The sequence below is a fragment of the Schistocerca gregaria genome, chromosome 4 (assembly GCF_023897955.1).
Source record: "Schistocerca gregaria isolate iqSchGreg1 chromosome 4, iqSchGreg1.2, whole genome shotgun sequence".
NCBI lineage: Eukaryota > Metazoa > Arthropoda > Insecta > Orthoptera > Acrididae > Schistocerca > Schistocerca gregaria.
Window position 1 is genome coordinate 326135645 of NC_064923.1, and position 24353 is coordinate 326159997.

Genomic DNA, 24353 nt, shown 5'->3' on the forward strand with positions numbered 1-24353 from the left:
ACAAACAGAATTAAATGTTATTGCAATCAGAACTAAAACAAAAGAAATGTGGAAGAAATGGAAAAAGAATATGAACAGAATTGACAAGAAGAGATTACGTAAGCTAATGCGAAGATGATATTTGACGACTTCCGAAAAGAAGAAGGCAGTTCCATGGATGAAGCCAGAACATGCGCATTGCTTTTAACGCAAAGTGACGAAGAGGAAGGAGAAAATCAGTTCACCCACAGAAGCATTAGTGTTACAAACAACGTCTTTAAAATTTAAAGCGAGCTAAACATATGGAAATCGTCTCTGTGGCGTTCGTAGTTCTTAACGGTGTTTTCCCTCGCAACACTGAAGCAAACTTACAATCGAACGTTTAATTATTTATTTGGTGCAAGTAATATGATTGGCTCAGAAAAAGAACGGTCATTTATAAAGGAACTATTACTAGCCTTGTAAGAATGTTGTTGTATATTTAACGACAAAACAGCACATAAACTGGTAAGCTGAGAGGCAGACGTTTGTACAAAAAAGTTCTAGATGACCTTTTTTGCGACCAAAACCTAAAGGTGTACGGTGTAAGGAGACGTAAATACTGTCCGTTGCACAACAGATGAAAACACATGAACTCAGTGAATTATGAAATATTCAACGGACGTCAAAACTAGCGAAAACGTAATGTTTAAGGTAAGTTTCGTACAGTTTATACAATGAAACATTAATCACGACCAGTGGGACTGAAATCTCATTATGGCATTCGTATCTTACTTATTTTTGTTCGTGTTTTTCTGTAATTACTTCAAGCGAATGCTAGGATTATTCCTTAAACAGTTAACGGCTGCATTAACGTGCATTCATTTTCAAAAAGCTAATGACCAGGAACTCAACGTTGGGTAAAATTTCAGTCTCCTTGCCATCCTCTTCCTTTGTATGTAATAAATCATATCGGGTGTAGATAAGTGACGGGCAACGAAAGAGCCCAGCCAACAAACTGAAGTTTACCTGCAAAAGGTACCTTATTTGTCCTTGACAATGCACCGCTCTGATTACAGTAACGTTGTCAGCGATAAAGTAGTTTTCTTGTTTTCACAAGCATGCACTAGTAATATATTTCTTTTATGACCTAAAACAATCATGTTTAAAAAGGTGTCCTACATTCTTACAGTGTTCGGTATTGGTAAAGACTGAAAAAAAAGAACTGTAAATATATGCTCAGAAAAAAAGACTTGCTGAGATGTCGCCGTCTTCTGTCCGAAGAGGTTCCATGCAGCCCTACACGCTAGTATATCCCGTGCAAATCTCTTCATTTCTGCGTAACCACTGCAGCCTTCATTTATTATTTTGAACCTGCTTACTGTAGTCTAGGTCTTGTCTGTCTCTGCAATTTTTGTCCAATACTTATTTCCAATGCCAAATTGACGATTCTTTGAAGCACCAGGATTTGTCACTTTAATCGATTCCTTATTTTAGTCAGATGGTGTCATAAATTTCTTTTTTCACTATTTCGATTCAGTATTTCCGCGTTAGTTATTCGATCTATCCTTCTAATCATTAGCATTCTTCTGTAGCAATTAATTTCAAAAGCTTCTATTCCCTTCTTGTTTGAACATTTTATGCCCAAGTTTCGCTTCCGACATACAAATGCCTGCAAAAAAGATTTCCTCACACTTTAATTTATATTAGACGTTAACAAATTTTTCTATTTCATAAACGCCAGTTCTGATACTGCCAGTCTGCATTTTATATCGTCTCTGCTTCGTCCATCGTCTGCTATTTTCCTGCGCAAACAGCAAACCTCATTTACTAATATCGGTGTCGCATTACTTAATCTAATTCTATCAGTATCGCCTGATTTAATTGGAGTACATTCCATTAACGTTGATTTACTCTGTTTGTATTTAATATAATTTCTTTCCTACACACGAACCATTCCGTTCAACTACTGTTCCAAGTATTTTGCCGTCTCTGAAAGGATTAGAATGTCATCGTATTCCCTTTCCAAATTCTTCCTCGGTGTCCTTTACTCCTTGCTCACTGTAGAAACTGAATAACATCGGGAGTAGGGTACAACACTGTCTCCTTTCCCAAACTGCCACTTCCATTTCATGTCATCATTTCTTTATAATGGCAGTACAAGTTGTGAATAAACTTTATCTCCCTGTATTTTCTCCAGATTGCTTACAGAACTTCAAAAAGTGTATTCCAGTCAACATTGTCAAAAGCTTTTTCTAAATGCACAAATGCTATAAATATAGGTAAATGTAAATTTTGCCTTTCTGCAGGTCTGCCTAAACAAGTCACATGATCAGTATTGCTTCGCATGTTCCCACATTTTTCTGAAACTCAAACTGATATTCCCTGTTGTCGTCCTGTATAAGTTTTTTCTAGTCTCATGTAAATATCCCTTCTCATTAGTTTGCAACAACGATTCATTAAACTGATAATTCGACAAGGGTCACACTAATCAGCACCTGCCTTATTTGGAATAGAAATTATTACACTGTTCTTGAACTATGAGGGTATTTGTCTGTCTCATATCTCGCTTACGAGGTGAAAAGTTTTGTCATTATTGGCTATCCCAAGGATTTCAATAATTTTGAGTGAATATTGTCTACTCCAATGGCTTTGTTTACATTCAGGTTTGCAGTGCTCTGCCAAATTGTTCTCGCTGTATCATGCCTCCTATCTCAGTTTCAGGTAATTCCTCTTCTCTTTTTATAATATAGCATTCAAGTTCATTTCCCTTATAGAGTTCCTCTGTATATTGCTTCCATCTTTGAGTCTCCCCTACTTTGCTTATTATGAGCTCTTAATATCCATTCAGGTGCTTCTCTGCTTCTGTTTTGTCCAAAGGGCCTCTCTAATTTACCTGTAGGTGGCATCAATATTTCATATAGCCGCAATCGAACCTATATTTCTGCAGTTCTCGTCAAGTCATTCTTGCTTTTCCATTTTGCGCCTCATGTGTAATTCCTATTTTAGACGTCTGTATTGACATTTGTCTGCTTCATTTGCTGTATTTTTTCTTTCGTCAGATTCAGTATCTCGTGTGTTATCCAAGAGTTCTTACTGGACTTATCTCACATTTGTCAGAAGAATCAAAATACAGCCTATCCCTTTTTGTAAATAACTTATTTGTATACAAAAGCTGAGAAGTTATTATGAATAAATAATTTATTAAGGGCGTTCTCAGTACAACACCAGCGAATTGACTGGTTCTAAGAGACAATAAGTTTTTGTATCACGTGCCATTAATACTGAGATACTACGTTTTATTTGTAATAATGCAGGTACAGAATTACAATAGTGATGTTTTAACAAGTAGAGCTGTACTCGTGAAAAACCATTTCTGATATGTGTTAAATTTTGTAGAAGAGAATAATAGAATTAAACTCAAGAGAAAATTTGTCTGCATTGATTCCTGTTTCCCATTCTTGGGATCAGATGTTGCAACGTTTTCTGTAGAATTCCCTGTGCTGTTCAGGAACAAAATGCCAACATCGTCAACAGGTCTGTTTTGCAACAGATAAACACGGCTGGTATTTCAGAAGAAGTACGGCATGGTATACATCAGCCATGGTCTTTCTTCTTTTGAATGCTTTGGCATTTTTCTTTCTGCTATTTCAGATTAAGAAATTTTAATAGCTACGGATGACGGATGAGTACGAGACACTTTGACCATACTGCATTTGCAGATCTTACACGTTTGCATTGACAAAAATGTTCCAATAGCATCTTTAAAATCTAAGAGGTCAGTCGGATACATTGAAATTACATGGAATGAGTTCACTCAACAATTTTAAGACCATGGACCATCAAGTAATGAATATTTGAAACATTTTCTCCATGCTTTGGTACTTGCAGCAAGTTTAGCGACATACATCAGAGTATTGGGAATACAGTAGCACAAAAAATGCGTTTTGTGATAAATGGTATTTAGAATGCTTGTCATTCCCACTCTTCATTTCATCTCTCAACTCTCATTTGTCTTCTGTCGTATTCCTTTGACCCATTTCAGTCAATCGTTTCCTAATGCGACCTTCAAAGTTCTCAACAACTCCTAGTTCTTTCAATTAATCCGAGCTGTATTTGTTGACATACAGATTATTTACCTTATGTTCAGAACGGCCATTCTGAGTGCTGTATGATGGCTTCGTGTTAATACCCATTGCTCATTTCATATTCATTGTGTTTTTCCTAGTATTTAGTCCAACTATCTCTTACGTCAGCTATTCAGTACGTATTGTTTTGAGATTGTGCTGGGGTCAGTATAACGTTACTGATTCCATAGACAGTGAAAAACGTGAATAGTGAAACGGAGTCTTACTATTCAAAGCAACACGGTCTTCTGGTACGGTTAATGCAAGATGGCGTACCACCATATTTTCTACGCCTCGAGCATCAGTACCTAATACAAATGTTTAACGAGTATGAACTGGTCGAAGAGGGCCAATAAGGCATCCCCTTTACCTGACTATAGTCCTTTATACGGGGTTGACAATAAAGTAATGAGACTGATGTGAAAAAAAAGTTGCTTACCGTTTTAGTCAAGTTGAGTGTTGTCTCCTTCAGAGCAGTTCCCTTCTGATTGCACACACTTTTTCCAGCGCTTATGTCATTGATGGTAACATTTCTGGAACTCATCTTCTGTAATATCCTCCAAGACCCTCGTCACAGCTTTTTGGACATCATGTGTTGTTTGAAAGTGGTGTCCCTTGACAGCCGTTTTGACTCTTGGAAAGAGAAAAAAAGTCGCACAGAGCGATGTCTGGTGAATAAGGTGGCTGTGGTAGTACTGAAATTTGTTTTGGGGTTAAAAATTGCTGTACTGATAGAGCAGTATGGGATGGTGCATTATCGTGGTGCAGAATCCAGTTATCAGCAATGTTGGCACGGACACGAAGAACTCTTTTACGAAGTCTTTCTAAAATTTCTTTGTAGTAACATTGGTTAACTGTTTATCCAGGAGGCACCCACTCTTTGTGGAGAATTCCCCTGGAATCAAAGAAGCACACAAGCATGTCTTTCACTTTTGACTTTGACATGCGAGCTTTTTTTGGTCTGGGTGATCCCTTTGAGCACCATTGCGGACTTTGGCGTTTCGTCTCTGGATTGCACTGAAAAAACCTACTTTCATCACCAGTGATAACACGGCTCAACAATTCTGGATTGATTTCCGTTTGCTCTAACAGATCGGCTGCCACATATTTCCGTGTTTCTCGCTGTTGTGGTGTGAGGTTTTTGGGGACCATTCTTGCACAAATCTTTTTCATACCAAGATCTTCAGTTATTATTAGACGAACCGTTTCTCGATTGATGTTCAGTTCTTCTGCAATCATTTTCACGGATAATCTTTGATCAAATCATACGAGTTCATGCACCCTGGCCAAGTTGACACCCGTCCGTGAGGTTGATGGTCGTCCACTGCGGTCTTCATCTTCTGCATTCACTAAACATTTTATGCCAACGAAAAACTTGAGCTCTTGACATTACCTCCTCTCCAAAAGCCTTCTGAAGCCTACTGTGGCCGCGCGGGATTAGCCGAGCGGTCTCAGGCGCTGCAGTCATGGACTGTATGGCTGGTCCTGGCGGAGGTTCGAGTCCTCCCTCGGGCATGGGTGTGTGTGTGTTTGTCCTTAGGATAATTTAGGTTAAGTAGTGTCTAAACCTAGGGACTGATGAGCTTAGCAGTTAAGTCCCATAAGAAGTGACACACATTTGAACATTTTTTGAAGCCTAAGCTTCGTCGCGTTTTCACCCAATTTAACGCAAAAAGAAATGGCCTACCGTTGCGCAATATTATGAGGTTCCATTTCCGTGACGAGATACACAAACACGTGATAACGTATTACAGCACAACTCACAACTGAGCAGTTGCATCAATGTGCCGCTTGGACCAGAAGCAGCTTATAGACCAAGGTCAAAGATATTGTGCCTACGCAAACCTGCAGCGTTGCCGCATCTTGCAAAGAAAATCAGTCTCATTACTTTATTGTCGCACCTTGTATTTCTTGTTTTGGTGGTATAAAAGGCACTGGTATATTCACATCCATCAACAATGTGTACACATTAAGTAGAGTCGTGTTCTATGTGACTGAATCAACGATCTGCCAAGTGTATGCGCACGAGTTTGTGTTTCTTCGATTAGGACTAAAGGATGAGAAACAAATTGTGGAAACCACATCGAGCATCTCCTACAGTGTCAACGTATAGATGGCTATCTCAACAATTAGTTTTTTCTAGACATATTTGACATGACTTTTTCTTGTCGTTTTGCCGGCCGCAGTGGCCGAGCAGTTCTAGGCGCTACAGTCCGGAACCGTGCGACTGCTACGGTCGCAGGTTCGAATCCTGCCTCGGGCATGGATGTGTGTGATGTCCTTAGGTTAGTTAGGTTTAAGTAGTTCTAAGTTCTAGGGAACTGATGACCTCAGATGTTAAGTCCCATAGGGCTCAGAGCCATTTGAACCATCTAGTTTTGACCAGTACTATCACCTAAAAGAATAAGCGGGCTTTTTTTTTTTTTTTAAACACACTGTGTAAACCCATAAGGGGTGACCAAACAGCATTCGTTCGAAGGCCGAACAGACCAGACTCGGTATGCCAATCGGGCAAAATTGTCGTGAATATAAATGCGATCATCCCAACAACGCATCAGGTTGAAAATATCCGTTTAGTAAAACACTGTGTCCTGCTGCCTGAAGAAATCCGTAACTGCCTGCTGCACTTCCTAGTCCGACATGAGTTGCAGGCTACGCAAGGCCTTTTTTAAGTGGCGGAAGGCAAAGCAATGACAGGGGGAGAGATCAGGACTGTAGGGCGGATGCTCGAGTGACTCCCACTTGCCGTAACCTCTGCGTTACCACATCTGCGATTTGGGGACATTCCTTATCATGAAGCAGCAGCACCCCTCCTCGGACTGATGACCTCAGAAGTTAAGTCCCATAGTGCTCATTTTGAACCCCTTCTCGCAGTTTTCATACCACAACGATGGTTTTCGACAGACATGTTGTCCCACACGCATTCCTCATTCTCTACATATTCCTCATCCTCCGATGGATGTCTGCCGGTGTTTATCCTTTGGCAGCCAGGAAAAGAATAAACAGCACGTTGGTCCTAAAAAGTGGTCCAAATGGGTCTGAGCACTATGGGACTTAACATCTGAGGTTCAAAATGGTTCCAATGGCTCTGAGCACTATGGGACTTAACATCTGAGGTCATCAGTCGCCTAGAACTTAGAACTACTTAAACCTAAAAGACTTAAGGACATCACACACATCCATGCCCGAAGCAGGATTATAACCTGTAACTGTAGCGGTCGCGTGGTTCCATACTGAAGCGCCTAGAACCGCTCGGCCACAGAGGCCGGTACGTTGATCCTGTATGAACTCATTTCGTAATAATGTCGTCATCGTTCAATTTTCCAGATTTACCGCACATAGGGCGGGAACACACGAATGCTACACTGATTCCTTGCCTACATGTCGGTGCTTATATACCTACATCGGAGTCGCGCCACACTCCACGTACACTGCAAGAACGCTCTCAAACGGAGGCTTTTTGATCGCCCCTTATAATGTGTATGGTTACATCGGTCCTCTTACACTGATTCTTGGTGACTGAATGATTTAGCACCTGGTAATCATGATTAATGGAGCAGTACTTTGTCAGGATGTGGTTTGCCGCGCTTGTAATTGTTCACTGACATCATTTACGAATACTCGTCTACTGCCTCTGTCATCTCGTCGTCATATTACATTAGATAAAAGGGAAGAAAACTAAGGTGACAGATGAATCAGCAACTACGAAGGTAGCAAAGTAATTAATATTAGAGAACTATGGCGTTTCGGGACGAACGTCAGTCATCTTCAGCGGAAGAAAAACAACGAAGAAAATGCGTTTCATTTTGATTCACCAGTTATTCTTTCTTCCAGGTTCGTATTTTGTGTTTCGTTCTGCTTTCAAGTGTTCTCTGGAATGCGGTACATTATTAACCGCTGTACATTTTTAAACCTGGTGCGCCGGAGTACACTGGCGCACTTTGCCTGAGGCCAAGTTAGATCATCTCGGTTCGGGTGTCGTAGAAAACTGAAAGAATCAAGGGAAAGAAAGTGAAGGAAAAGGAAAGGATAGAAACTGTGTTGTTGAGTGCCACAGCAATGTTGGCTATTCTGCAGTTTTTAACACGGTTACTAAATATCGATGAAACGTTGCCTCGCGGCGGTTTCCAAATCTCTGTAAAGGCATGTGTCGCTCCAAGAGAGTGATGGAAAATCAGAGCACGCTATCACAGCCCATTCATTAGCGGAGCCTTTTGACGAAATCATCAAGCTTTAGGCAGAACTCGGGACGGTACAGGGGAGCTGGTTTTTCACAGAGCAGACTGTAGACGGTTGGCGTTGCAATTTCTTAAAAGCAAGCTCCGCAGCGTGCCGCATCTCCATCAGGCTATGCCGCCGACGGCGCCTTCTGCCAAATTAAACGGGCCACTCTGGCCACACTGCGGGCTGAAGGGCTGCGACGTGCGCAGTCAGAAGCGGAACGCCTCACAGCCCTACAAGTTTGAGTTCAAGTTAAATTTTGCGGCAATCGACACTTTACCTCCAGCTTAAAACGGAGCTACATTTTATTTCTGAAACATGTGCTCCTCCCTGCATCAAGGTTGGAGTAACTTACGGGGAGACATGTTAAATGAATAATTATTTTCTCCACCCAATTAAGCTATAGCGTATATTTATTTTTTCCATCCAATAAAACTATACCGTGCATTTATTTCTGTTATGCTTGAAGTATTTTGAAATTCAAAACGTTCAAATGTGTGTGAAATCTTATGGGACGTAACTGCTAAGGTCATCAGTCCCTAAGCTTACACACTACTTAACCTAAATCATCCTAAGGACAAACACACACACACACACCCATGCCCGAGGGAGGACTCGAACTTCCACCGGGACCAGCCGCACAGTCCATGACGGCAGCGCCTCAGACCGCTCGACTAATCCCGCGCGATTAAAGTATTTTCATCATCATCTTCAGTCATAAATATTTTTGTTTTGTCACGCTATACTAATGTATTTCAGGACCTATGGCAACATATTCAGATGTATATCGGAAGTTGCCGGCCGGAGTGACCCAGCGGCTCTAGGTGCTTCAGTCTGGAACCACGCGACCGCTACAGTCGCGGGTTCGAATCCTGCCTCGGGCATTGATGTGTGTGATGTCCTTAGGTTAGTTCGGTTTAAGTAGTTCTAATTTCTAGGGGACTGATGACCTCAGCTGTTAAGTCCCATAGTGCTCAGAGCCATTTGAACCAAATAGGAAGTTGTACGTTAATTTTCGTGCTTTCGAGCCAGATGTTTCAGAATTCCTGCTATTAGGAAGTTATATACTAAACTTTGGAAATATCGAGAAAGAAAACCAATAAGAATGAAAATAACTGTAAAAACATTCGAAACTTACCACCTACACTTAAGAGATGGTTCAAATGGCTCTGAGCCCTATGGGACTTAACATCTGAGGTCATCAGTCCCCTAGAACTTAGAACCACTTAAACCTAACTAACCTAAGGACATCACACAACACACAGCCATCAGGAGGAGGAGAAATTCCCTGACCCCACCGGGAATCGAACCCGGGAACCCGGGCGTGGGAAGCGAGAACGCTACCGCACGACCACGAGATACGGGCACACTTAAGAGAACATTTCTGGGTGTTTTGATGTTGTTTGATACTGACAATTCTTGTTTGCAATTTACAGATTTAACACATAACCTACTAATAATAGGTCGCAGTGTTCTGAAGAATTATCTCGCTCGAGAACAAGAAAATAAACGCAAAACTTCCGAGCTACATCTGCATATGGACTCACGGGGCTTGAAATGATAGTGAAATGTAGCGAAACAAATGCTGGTGACTGACGGCGTTGGTCAATAAACTTTAAGTGTATTCCGTAGCTGCTAAATAATATTAATTTGTTTCTATTTATTTATTTCGTTTTTGCTAAGTTACACTGGTTTCAGTTGCTGAATTAATAGTTCTTTTAGACAATGTAAGCATTTGAGTTTCAGGGAAAATTCTACTTTGTATATGGAAGTAGACAAGATGGTACACAGTACTTGTAACGGCAGCTGAGTTCAGAACAGAACACCAAAACGAATGATTTGATAACCTGGACTAAATTCCACCACGTGGTAACGACCATTTTATGCCACTGTGCTCAGTGGTGAAGACGCTGAACTTCTGTTCGAGACAGCCCTTGTTCAGATCACCAACCTCGCCAACCTGAGGCACATCATCAGTGTCCTAGCACCTTAAGGGGGGTAGGACGTCAGACGGGCCGACTTGGAGCAGGAGAGGCACCACAGGACATTTTAATTTCCACTGTCTATAATTTCACAAATAAATTCATAAAACTTTGTCACCATGACCAGGAAGGATTGAGGAGTGAAAAACTGAAGAAATTTCACATGTAAAAAATGTGTTTTGTTACGTTTTTGAGCTTCCACTGCTATGAGTATGAATCCTGAATCCTTCCTGGTCATGGTGACAAAGTTTTATGAATTTATTTGTAAAAGTATAGACAGTGGAAATTAAAATGTCCTGTGCTGTCTCTCCTGCTCCAAGTCGGCCCGTTTGACGTCCTACCCCCGTTAAGAATTCTGTATATCACCTGCGGATTTACAATGCGATACTAAAAATATTAATGATATTTTCAATTTTTATCGCGGCTTACGTCGCAAGTTCAGAATTAGGTGTAGGCTATTTCTGGAATTAGCAGATATTTCACGAATGGAGATTCAAATTTGGAAGGAAATACATATCCGAAGAAAGACATATATTGACACTATTTGACACTGTAATTTTTTATTAACATGATGTTATTATTAACTAGATTTACTTCGTTTGTTCCTTCATCGTATTTACTGAAAACGACGAATACTTGTAAAAGTATCACGCTGTAGTTATTCTACACTCTGCAGCAAACTTAAAGTGCTATTTAGAAAACACCGTCATTTTCTCCCATTGAGACATAGAAGTTTGAAATTGGGATAGAACACCCCTACACCCTTCGTCTGTAATGGTGCAAAACCAATGCGCCCTACAACGTCACCCTCGGACTAGAAAAAAAAATTGAATGGTCCCTAGTGGTTCCTCCATGTATACCAGAGGAAAAGAAGGGGGTCACTCTACAACCCAAAGTGGTGAGATCACTTTTAATGGTTCAAATGGCTCTGAGCACTATGGGACTTAACATCTGTGGTCAACAGTCCCCTAGAACATAGAACTACTTAAACCTAACGAACCTAAGAACATCACACACATGCATGCCTGAGGCAGGATTCGAACCTGCGACCGTAGCAGTCGCGCGGTTCCGGACTGAGCGCCTAGAACTGCTAGACCACCGCGGCCGGCTCACTTTTAATGGGGTTGCCGTCCTTACAGAGGGGTTGAATCGTCTGGGTGTACCAGCAGCGTCAAAGGCTGTGAAGAACGACGTTGGTTACACATTGCATTGGGAACTAATATTTTCGCCCGCGAAATGTGTGAATATGAACGTCGCAAGGGAAGCGGCGGTTTCATTCACGACCTTTATGACACCTCCTGACGCTTTTGCGTGTTGCTTCCGAGCAGCGGTGCGTCCGAAACGCTTTCCTCGGTCACCCACAAGAAAGCTGTGGGCGTCGCGGTTCTGTCCCCGTCGCAGAGGCTTCAAGAGAAAAGCTGACGTGTGGGTAAGGGGAGGCCGACAACCTTCCCACAATGAGACACGTCCTCCTTGGCGTCAGGCAGAGCCGCAGTGAAATTTGGTGCCAACGTGTCATCATTAATTCAGCTTACACTTGACGTTAACTTCTGAGCTCTGGTGTTTCTTTTTATGGCCGTGTCGATACTTTGCTGTCTGAAGCATCGCCAAGACCGAGATGATGTCGCAGAGCGCCACGCTTTTGGACTATTTCAGGGGAAGACTGTAGACACTTTCGAATCAAACTTCCAACTTCTGCGTATCAATGGGAGAAAGTGACAGCGTTCCAAAAAAGTGGTCGTTTAATTTTGTTGCGCAGTGTATAAAGAGGTTTACCACTGCACAATTGATTTCACTCCACAAATAATATTAACATACACTGAGATAATAGACCAAGGAAAATGATCTTAATTACTCTCGAATAAATCTAACTTCGCCTGAGATACGAGCGATTTTTAGCTCCAAAACTCATTGACAGTCTACACAAGAACAAAAAACGTTCCATAGAAAGTGGAAGAATTTTCAGAAGCATGTTGAAATTCTTCGTCTTTGATGACTTTCTTATCACATAAATGATTTTGAAAAATAGAAAATGTCACGTACGTGTATGTAAATTACCGGCATGTAGCCATAAATAATTATATGCGACGTGTGTTTCTGCAGTACAAAGTCACGATCTACATCGTAGCTTCCGTCACAGACGTGATGCAGCAACAAGAAAGTAATTACGTTAGCTGCGGAGTTGGGAAACATTGCCACTGGTTCCGCAGCTCTTTCATCAGCAGTGACCAAGCAGTGAGGCAGATCCTGGAGAGCCTGCGAAGCCGCCAAAGAGAAGCCCTAGCCGCGCTAATGGGATTTCTCAGACAAGCTGCCCAGAGCGGACTTTTACTTACCGCTCGTGCAGCGGTCGCAACATAAAAGTGCGGCAGCCGAATGACGCAGGCTGGCCCAGCATCCGTCAACCGCTCTCGAGGACAGAATACCGGAGTATTTATCGTCGCCAAGAAAACAATTCTTGGTGCGGAACGACCCTCCTTATTGAAGCGTTTCTTCTAGGTTGTTGAGCTGTACCATGTTCCTCTTTCAGTTTCTTCTCACATAATCGTTGTTTATACCTTACTTCTGGAGCTTTCTTCATCATCTTCTGGTGTCTCCGGTTATCTGAATACCGTCAAAGGTCAGTGTCGCGTTCACTTATAAAAGGGCATTTATCTACGCTTTTTCTGAAGAAGTGAGGTTATTAGGTAAAATTTTTCCGGTTGCTGTTGGTGGGCTGTCGCCATTGGATAGGTAGCAAAACAAACAGAGGAAGAGAGTGCTCACGTAAATATTATTGTTGTGCCGGACCTTCTGACAAGTGTCTGAGATTTCTAAGAACGATAATAATTTCAATAGAGATGAGGGCTAAAGGTTTCCAATTTTGTGGCATTCCGCCATGCATGAATTAAATACCCAGCCAGCTACAACGCGTGAGGAGTACAGACAAATACTTGGAAGCTATCTCTGCGGCTCGACAGTAACATTTTGTCTTGCTGTGCTATTTCGCTGCTTATCTGGTGACAATGACCCACTATTACTAGTCGGAAAATTTTCACCCAATAACCCCACTTCTTCAGAAAACGTGTAGGAAATCGCCATTTTTTAATTGAACTTGACACTGATCTTTGACATTGTTCAGCTAATACTCACTCCAGAAAATCCTGACGATGATTCCAAGAGAGGGTTGGGAACGTCCACTCTGTGAGAAGTAACTGAAGAAGGAGAGGATACGGCCAAGAAACCTAGAAGATTTTTACCTCCCATTACAACGGCTATGAAAACCTGCAGACTTACATGACGTTCCTCATACTGTAATGACAAGGGTATCGGAATCAAAATGTAGTATCGAAAATTTTACTTAGCGAGGTGGCAATAAGCTTAACACACTGAAATTGTGTCCAGAGGAAGCGGGATTTAAATCGTTGCACCAAGTGAGGTGGCCTAATGATCACTAACTGGGCCCCCTCTAAAGCTTTCCACCCTCCGGCACACAAACCTCGATTCGGGAGTACGGTGGTTCAAATTCCGTCCAACCATCTACATAGACGATGGCCCCAAATCACTTAAGGCAAATGCAGCGACGGTTCCTCTGAAAAGGCTACAGCTGATTTCCTGCCGCATCCTAGTCCAACACGATCTTCATCTGCACGTCTAACGACATCGTCATGGACGAGACTTTAAACTGAAACCACTGTTTCAAATCCTCGGCCGATGAAGTAAGAATGATCAGGGGAAAAGCATCGCCGATGTTACTGGGAACGAAACAGAAGCTCTGACTGGGCAGAGACAAATATCGGCTGGTGCTGGATTAACTACCAAAGGACGGCACACCCAGCCTGTATGTGGCTTTTAGATGGTTCTTCAATCTTCGGTCGGGCGAACGCCAGACGGATTCCCCACTACCGTTTTGGTAACACAACACACTGACCACTAATGTAGGACATATGACGATACCGAGTTTACACGGTTCTGTAATAGCATGAAATAACATTCCTACCCTTTATATTGAGAAATTATGACGCCAGGAATATTACTCGCCCGTAGGCTCAAATGGCTCTGAGCATTATGGGACTTAACTTATGAGGTCATCAGTCCCCTAGAACTTAGAACTACTGAAACCTAACTAACCTAAGAACATCTCACACATCCATTCCCGAGGCAGGATTCGAACCTGAGACCGTAGCGGTCGCACGGTTCCAGACTGTAGCGCCTAGAACCGCTCGGCCACCCCGGCCGGCTCGCTCGTAGGAAAAAGCAGTACACAAGATGAGCAAAGAGACAGCATAAGGTACGCCTCTGCAATAATGGAATAATACAACAGGATAAAATAAATGTAAAATAACCATAAACAGCCAAGGAAGAAGATCGTAGCAACAGCGACGCGAAGCCTCATTCGACTGGCTACTATACATTTCATTGGCAAGAGCACTATCGGAGGTGACGAGAAAAGTAAATACTTTCTGCGGTCTTGCTTATAGCTATCAGTGAGCGTACTTTCTGCTAGATGTGATGCCTTACTGTAAAGCGCTAAGCCGTCTTTTAAACTTACTTCTCGCTCTGTTTTATCCCCCATCCCTACTATTAAGAGAAGTGAGTGAAATCCCGCGCACCGTTCCCTTCATTATTTACCTCCAACCGACACAGTTTATCTTCCTACATGCGATGTCATCACGTAAAAGAGACTGTGATCGCGGCCGTCGTTTTCCACGGAGCAGAGTGCAAGTTACATTAATATACTGAATTCAGACTGAAATTGCAAATGAATGCATTACGATCCTAAACTTGTCCCTGCTTTGCATGCAGGACTGGAAATGAAGAGTGAATCACATTAACATCTTCCTCAACGCTTGAAGTTCGCAGAATCAAATTAACATGTAGTCGAAAAACAGAAGATGGGATTATTAGATTATAGAAACTCCTTACATCGCCGTGATCTGTCAGAAAAAAGGTTAGAGACTGCTTGCTTTTGCTAAGGAAGTATTTGTCATAGCGAATTAGTGCGCGACTGTTTTTCATCCTTGACCTGGGAAAGTTTCCGCTTGTTCCATCAGCTCGGTAGCAGTGATGTGCGGACTCAACTAAGTCCACTTTAAACACGACGACGACATATCTCGTAAATAGGGGAAATCGGGGCAAGTTTATCACTTTAATTAAATTATTTTTGGGGATAGTTAGATTTTATTCGACGTACCAGTCTTAATGATCGCTTCTTGTTGTATTGTACCTATTTGTACAATTTTTTTTATTTTTGTTCCATCAATTATTTGGCCAGTTTTTTAAAGCTAAGGCGAAAGTGTCATCTTGCCTAGTACGGGGGCAATATGACAGACTACGGGGCAAGAGGTCAAGACTCATAGAAGCTGAATACATTTTTATTCTCGGAAACCATAAAACAGAATACTGATTGATTAAACATCGTTACGCATTTCTTATTGAATAATATTTTGTGAAACTATTACTGTGTTGGAAATTAATATAACTACAGATTAGCATTCACTATAAAAAAAATTAGAGACAAAATTTCCTCCTTCAGAGTTTGAACTACCCTCAACCCACCACCCGTAGTGTTTGCAATACTCCGTCCAATCTTCTTATGAAATGTCAACGAAGATCTCATCATTCGCAGGACTTTATTTGCAAATTTTTCTTTGTTGTTGTAAATATTGTTGTTCCACACAGTGCTCTTACTTATCAATTAATGTGCAACAGGTGAGACGATGGCGGATCATCGTCGTAACTTCTGGGGAGGCCAGGAAACGTACTAGAATATCCCCTTCCTTCCCTTTTAATGTACGCACATCTAGCGTTCCTGACCACAACTAGCACTGAGATGACGATGACGACGACGACGACGACGACGACGACGACGACGACGACGACGACTACTATAGCTGGGACGGGGGGGGGGGGGGGGGGGGAGGGGTGAACCGCACAGTAACCCTGGGTTCGGTGTGGGGCGGCGGTGAGGTGGCTGGACTGCTGTGGGGTCGTGAAGCACTGAAGGTTACAGCGGGACGAAGCCTCTCCGTCGTTTCTAGGTCTCCGATTCAATACACACACCCTCACACACACAGCAACCACACCACACGACATTTCAAGCCCTGTTTGGGCGTTTGTGTGATCATGGGTCCATTGAGACAAGAAAAACGTACAGGAAGGCGGCGGAGTGATGCGTACACCAGATTTGGAGGATCGGGTTCTACAGGATACTGAGACGAATCCTAGTACAAGCTCCAGGCAAATGGCCAAAGGATGATTAGGTGTACCGTGCATGACAACCGCTACTATCGCTGTCACCTGCAACAAGTGGAAGGATTACCATCCGCTAATTTCCCTCTATGGAAACGATTTGTCGATGGTTTTTGCACCAGACTATCACAATTATGGGGTTACGATCAGCTGTCCTCTTCATCAAGGAAACAACTTTTACCAAAACTGGCATCATTAATTGCGTAATCGGCAACTGTGGGCAACAGTTGAGGCGTCTCATCAGCATCGGTTCAGCACCAATGTGAGGGCAGAAATTCTTGCTTACCACATACTTGGACCGGATATTATTCCACAGCGTCTCGATGGATGAACGTACCCGCACTTCCTGCGGAGTATTCTACCTGGCTGCTTCAGAAGTGCCTTTGGCAACACGGCAGGTCACTTTATGCATGACGGAGCACCATGACTGTTCGCCGACACCTCGACATCATCTTCCCCAGGCATTGTATAGGACGTGGAGGCCCTGTAGCATGTCCTGCTAGATCACCAGACTTAAATCCCCTGGATATTTCCCTCTGGGGGCATCTGAAAAGCGCTGTGAATGCCGAACTGGTTTCTGACGTGCAGACCCTTTAACAGCGTGTTGAAAACACCTGTGATGCTATCCGAAGCTCGCCAGAACGTGCGAAAGAGTACGGAATCCATTATGCGACTTGTGAATGTCTGCATTACATCCCGTGGAGGACACTTTGAACATTGTTGTGACGTCGATGCGATGCAGCTCTGTACTGTGTCCCAGGACGATTTGTTGTCGTCGCATGCACACCGTCCATCTCCGGACACACGTTTTTCCACCATTTCTCATAAATCTGTACCTGAAGATTGTCGGTTTGATTAATGTTCACCCTGTATGTTCACAAATCTCCTCATTTATACTTCAATCAGATCTTCGTTCCTGTTCAGCACAAAATTAAAAATAGCTCTGAAATTTCAGGGCTTCGGGGAACCTTCTGTGTCGTCATGATTTTTGAAAGCTAGCTCCTGCTTACAGAAAATATTTGTAAAAATATCTCTGACATCAGTTAGAAATTACATGATGTCACAGCTAGCCTTCATTCATTGATGTGTCCGGTTTCCATTTGTTCGTGATGTTTATTAAGTAGTTCTGAAGCACTTAACACTTGGGTTGGATAGTTCTCTATACGAATAAAACTACTAAGATGATCTTTCGAAGAACCATGCCGTACTAAAAGCCTGAAAATATTCTTCAGACCAGCGGACCACACAGTTTTTCTTGTGCTTAAGAGCAAATATGGCCAGCTGGATATTTATCTTTTTTTGTGCGACTAGCATTAACCACATGTGCTGCTCATACCATGAACTTTGGAATGCACCTGTTCTGAATTTGTACTTCTGAATTAGGAGTAGCGTCGGTGTTGGACGTCCTTTCTTCAAAATTTAAAGTCGTTCAGTTTCATATCTACTTGCAAAGGAAAGCTCCTGAAAAGAAGGGATGACTTCCTTATTTTGAAGTGTTACATCAGCGCTGGTACAAGGCTGGGCTTCGTCCGTAATCACTCCACACGGTACAACTAGCGTAACAGAAACCTGGAGCATCGGCGCCACAACTATTGGCCTCGCTTGTCACGGAAGCACCCGGCAACACGGCTTCCACATCCAGTACCTCCTCTTCTGTTCCTAGTAGTGATGTCATGATTCCTACTGTATCCGCTTCCCGCCTCTGTATGCGCCAAGTCAGAGTTAAACACTCTGCCTCACTCTCTAGTACTGGCAGTTCAAAATAAATAACACAAGCTAATGTCTTTCGGCTCACTGCCGAAAGCGCCTAAAAGTTTATTGTGAAAATAGTTATCGCTGCTAGTACGATTACTACCACCACTCCAGGATATTGAAGCGGCCTGGACTCCCTTGCCTGCTCCGTATCAACTGCCACTGAGCTCAGCTCAGCTCATTACAATACTTGCATGTTAGCAGAATCTTGCGCCGGTTCTTGGTAGAACAACATTATAATAAATGAAAAGCACAAGTATGCTTTTGTTCCACAGTATTACTTTTATTGTGTTAACCAGTTTTCGGCTTACAAGGCCATCTTCAGACATTTGCTTAGTATCGTCACCACAGAAGTTACAATGTTTGCAAATAACATTGGAAGAGAAGTAACACGTCTAGACTGAAGCAGAAACATACAGTAAGCCACATCTTTGACAGTGTGGTGGTAATGCAATGAAAAAGTAAAAAACTGATCAGTAAATAAATAAAAATGGAGTAGACAGGAAAAACTTTAGCACAAAATAGGTACAGCAAGCGTACATAAAAGTTTATCTTAATAAACAAAACAAATAAAATAAAATGAATACTTGACAAGGCTACATTAGTAGGTATAAACATGGAGTGTGATACACAAACCAATTAAAAGAAGATACTATTATCAGTGTAACTACAGAATACATAAGGAATTTAAGCAATATCAGTAAGATAAACAGAAATAAATAAATGCAGGAAAATGGAGGAGTTTGAGGGAACATACAGTAAATGCAATCTTGAGAGTGTGGTGGTACTGCATTTTAACATTAACATTATATTCAAAACTGTGGCTATGTTACAGTTTGCATTAAATAATTTAACCAAGTAAAATATAAACAATATTTGATGAGACGACTACAAGAGAAGTTAAACATGTACAGTAATACAAGTACCAGTTAAAAGAAAGCCTTAACTATTGGGAGTACAGTCCATATGGAATACATAGACAACTTCAATAAAACAAAAGAATTTAATGAATACAGGAAAATGAAAATATGTAGGAACAGTCAGTGTAGGAAGTAAAGAACAACAGAGATGATTATATGAAGTTTAGGAGAGGGGAAGTGTTGAGCTGTGTATGGTCATTTAGGATTAGATCTGGACTGTGAGTTTGATTCTTATTAATTTCCAGTTTGTTAATTGCCTTAAACTCAACCTGCTGGAAGCCCTGGAAGCTTTCTTTCAACTGGTACTTGTATTACTGTCCATGTTTAACACCTCTTGTAGTTTGTTTACATTTTACTTGGTTCATTTATTTGATGCAAACTGTTACGTAGCCACACTTTTGAATATAATGTTAATGTTAAAATGCAGGCCGGTCGGAGTGGACGAGCGGTTCTAGGCACTTCAGTCTGGAACCGCTCGACCGCTACGGTCGCAGGTTCGAATCCTGCCTCGGACATGGATGTGTCTGATGTCCTTAGGTTCGTTAGGTTTAAGTAGTTCTAAGTTCTATGGGACTGATGACCTCACATGTTAAGTCGCATAGTGCTCAGAGCCATTTGAACCATTTGTTAAAATGCAGTACCACCACACTCTCAAAGACTGCATTTACTGTATATTCCCTCAAACTCCTTTTTCCTGCACTTATTTATTTCTATTTATCTTATTGATATCGTTTAAGTCCCTTATGTATTCTGTATTTACACTGATAATTGTTTCTTCTTTTAATTGTTTTGTGTATCACACTCCATGTTTATACCTCCTGATGTAGCCTAGTCAAGCATTAATTTTATTTTATATTATTTTATTTTATTAGTTTTGTTTATTAATATAAACTTTTATGTACGCATGCTGTTCCTATTTTGTGTTAAAGTTTTTCCTGTCTATTCCATATTTATTTACTGTTCAATTTTTTAATTTTTTTTTGCATTACCACCACACTGTCAAAGATACTACTTAATGTATGTTTCTTTTTCAGTCTAGACGTGTTACTTTTCTTCCAATGTTGTTTGCAGACATTGTAACTTCTTTGGTGACGATACTCAGTAAATGCCTGAAGGTGGCCTTGTAAACCGAATACCGGTTAACACAATAAAAGTAATACTGTGGGACAAAAGCAAACTGGTGCTTTTCATTTATTACAATACTTGCACTTTGCGTTTTTTTTTCTCCCATACATGGCGCTGGTCTGAAACCAGAAATACTTCGGCAACCTTTTGGCTTAATGGAAGTAGCATTTGTTGAAGGTCCGGATTCTGTGGTCCGGGTTCTTCATTTTGCTCTACGTCATGTTAATCAGAAAATTAATTGAGAGTTCCTGGCAGTCTGTGCACGAGCATTTTCAGTTCGGCATTGCCCGTAGCAAGCACAAATGACACTTGTTAAAAACAATGTCATCATAAAGTTAAATCTCATATTGTTTGATCTCATTATCGGGATTAGCGGGTAGTGCTGCTCTGAAATATAAGCAGTGCTGAATAGATGAAAAGGTCGCCAACGTGCCGGAGTTGGCTATGCTGGGAGGACTTTATTTCTGAAGTAGGATTAATAAGGCGCGAATAAATAGTGACTGTTGTTGTTGTGATCTTCAGTCCTGAGACTGGTTTGATGCAGCTCTCCATGCTACTCCATCCTGTGCAAGCTTCTTCATCTCCCAGTACTTGCTGCAACCTACATCCTTCTGAATCTGCTTAGTGTATTCATCTCTTGGTCTCCCTCTACGATTTTTACCCTCCACGCTGCCCTCCAATGCTAAATTTGTGATCCCTTGATGCCTCAAAACATGTCCTACCAACCGGTCCCTTCTTTTTGTCAAGTTGTGCCACAAACTCCTCTTCTCCCCAATTCTATTCAATACCTCCTCATTAGTTATGTGATCTACCCATCTAATCTTCAGTATTCTTCTGTAGCACAACATTTCGAAAGCTTCTATTCTCTTCTTGTCCAAACTAGTTATTGTCCATGTTTCACTTCCATACATGGCTACACTCCATACAAATACTTTCAGAAACGACTTCCTGACCATTAAATCTATACTCGATGTTAACAAATTTCTCTTCTTCAGAAATGCTTTCCTTGCCATTGCCAGTCTACATTTTATATCCTCTCTACTTCGACCATCATCAGTTATTTTACTCCCGAAATAGCAAAACTCCTTTACTACTTTAAGTGTCTCATTTCCTAATCTAATTCCCTCAGCATCACCCGATTTAATTTGACTACATTCCATTATCCTCGTTTTGCTTTTGTTGATGTTCATCTTATATCCTCCTTTTAAGACACTGTCCATTCCGTTCAACTGCTCTTCCAAGTCCTTTGCTGTCTCTGACAGAATTACAATGTCATCGGCGAACCTCAAAGTTTTTACTTCGTCTCCATGAATTTTAATACCTACTCCAAATTTTTCTTTTGTTTCCTTTACTGCTTGCTCAATATACAGATTGAATAACATCGGGGAGAGGCTACAACCCTGTCTCACTCCCTTCCCAACCACTGCTTCCCTTTCATGTCCCTCGACTCTTATAACTGCGATCTGGTTTCCGTACAAATTGTAAATAGCCTTACGCTCCATGTATTTTACCCCTGCCACCTTTAGAATTTGAAAGAGAGTATTCCAGTCAACATTGTCAAAAGCTTTCTCTAAGTCTACAAATGCTAGAAACGTAGGTTTGCCTTTTCTTTTTCTTTCTTCTAAGATAAGTCGTAAGGTTAGTATTGCCTCACGTGTTCCAACATTTCTGCGGAATCCAAACTGATCTTCTGCAAGGTCCGCTTCTACCAGTTTTTCCATTCGTCTGTAAAGAATTCGTGTTAGTATTTTGCGGCTGTGACTTATTAAACTGATAGTTCGGTAATTTTCACATCTGTCAACACCTGCTTTCTTTGGGATTGGAATTATTATATTCTTCTTGAAGTCTGAGGGTATTTCGCCTGTCTCATAAATCTTGCTCACCAGATGGTAGAGTTTTGTCATGACTGGCTCTCCCAAGGCCGTCAGTAGTTCTAATGGAATGTTGTCTACTCCCGGGTCTTGTTTCGACTCAGGTCTTTCAGTGCTCTGTCAAACTCTTCCCGCAGTATTGTATCTCCCATTTCGTCTTCATCTGCATCCTCTTCCATTTCCAGTACATCGCCCTTGTATAAACTACAGTAAAGCTGCATGCCCTCGGGAAAGATTACGGCTGTAGTTTCCCCTTGCTTTCAGCCGTTCGCAGTACCAGCACAGCAAGGCCGTTTTGGTTAATGTTACAAGGCCAGATCAGTCAATCATCCAGACTGTTGCCCCTGCAACTACTGAAAAGGCTGCTGCCCCTCTTCAGGAACCACACGTTTGTCTGGCCTCTCAACAGATACCCCTCCGTTGTGGTTGCACCTACGGTACGGCCATCTGTATAGCTGAGGCACGCAAGCCTCCCCACCAACGGCAAGGTCCATGGTTCATGGGGGGAGGAGCAGTGACTATGAAACGAATATTGCCTGTCTGGCCGTCCGTAACAAAGAATAACCACGTATCGTATCACTTTTCCCCCTATAGTTTATGTTGAAAATTATAACAAGCCAAATAATGAACATGCCAGTTAGTTTAAGTGATTGGTCACTTTACCCCATACGTCAACTTTCCCCGGTATCACCTACAATAAATTTGCACTATAAGTATCGGCTCTTTTGTATCAGTTCTCGCACATTATATTTTAAGATGGAACTGCAAACACTTCTGTAATAAACCGCTGGTTTTGCTGCCACTCAAATCATCGAGCAGGTTTAAACTTTTGACACGGAAAAACATTATTCAAGGTTGAAAAAAAAATCGCCCATTAATTGGCTACGACAAATGTTTCCTTAGCAATTTTTTCTAACAGACCTCCATTTTTGTCTGCAGAGTACACTCAAATCTAACTGTGCTCACTAACCAACACAGGATACGATGGAATGCCGAGTGTAGAGTATCGTGGCAGACTAGAGGCAAATATTATAGGCAAATACATCCGGAAGTATCTGTCAAATACTAGTTCCGAAGAGGACTGTTTCAAGAAGATAATACAGAATAAATACTCGGATGAAGTTGGACCATGGCTGTTCCGGACAACATTTATGCGAGAACACGCCGAATGGCCGCATATGCATGTGGTATCGTATAATAGGTCTTCTACGGTCCTCTTCTGATCTTCAATGTTTGCAGCACGAAAAAAAAAATCTTGGTTTACTCGCAAGATCTAAACTTTCACATCCGTGATTACACGACCACTACTAACTGTTTTATAAAATCTGACGTCTGCTGTTGAGAACAGGTTGCGGACCTTTGTATCACGTAGCGCACAATTGTTTTGGTGGTCGATCTGTCCTTTTTTTTTTCCGCGACGACCTAACGCTGTATGGTTCATGCCTTCTCCGTCTCCGCATATACAATGTAGGATATCAATCTATTCCAGTATTTTAACGAACTTGATTCTATTTTATAAGTGCTATGTTTGCGTAAAATTCTCTTTATCGCCTTTTTCTTGGTCTACCAATGAGTTGTCGCAATCGCCGGGTGTATTTCTCTACAATCTTCGGATCATTAGTGGCTCTGAGCACTATGCGACTTTACTTCTGAGGTCATAGTCGCCTAGAACTTAGAACTAATTAAACCTAACTAACCTAAGGACATCGCACACAGACATGCCCGAGGCAGGATTCGAACCTGCGACCGTAGCGGTCGCTCGGTTCCAGACTGTAGCGCCTAGAACCGCACCGCCACTCCGGCCGCCCGGATCATTAGTAACACCCTTGACTCGTACTGAGGCAAATGCCGGGCTCGTCAGTTTGCAACCGCGTGGCCGACTTCCGTCCCCACCCTTATCTAATCCGAGTTCGTGCTCCGTCTCTAGCGACCTCGTTGTCGGCGCGATGTTAAACTCTTTATTTTTATTTTTCTGCCTTTGTTGTTAATTCTTCTTCTCCATTCTTCGTCCCACGCCACTTGTATCGCTATTGTAAGTCACTGTTGGAATTCACTGTGCGGTAGGGTGCACGTACTTGCAGACGGCACGGTAGTTCACTGCACGCACCGCGCGACAGAGGAGTCGCGCTACAACGGCTCAAGCCTGCTGACAAGCAGAACTTCTGA

The 24353-nt window shown here is 41.9% G+C and overlaps 1 protein-coding gene across 7 annotated transcripts in view; it reads right to left on the reverse strand.

The window, feature by feature from the left end:
• Positions 1–24353, reverse strand: part of LOC126365733 (multiple PDZ domain protein) — a 2074088-nt gene that overhangs the window by 1331187 nt on the left and 718548 nt on the right. The gene's annotated exons all lie outside the window — the stretch shown is intronic.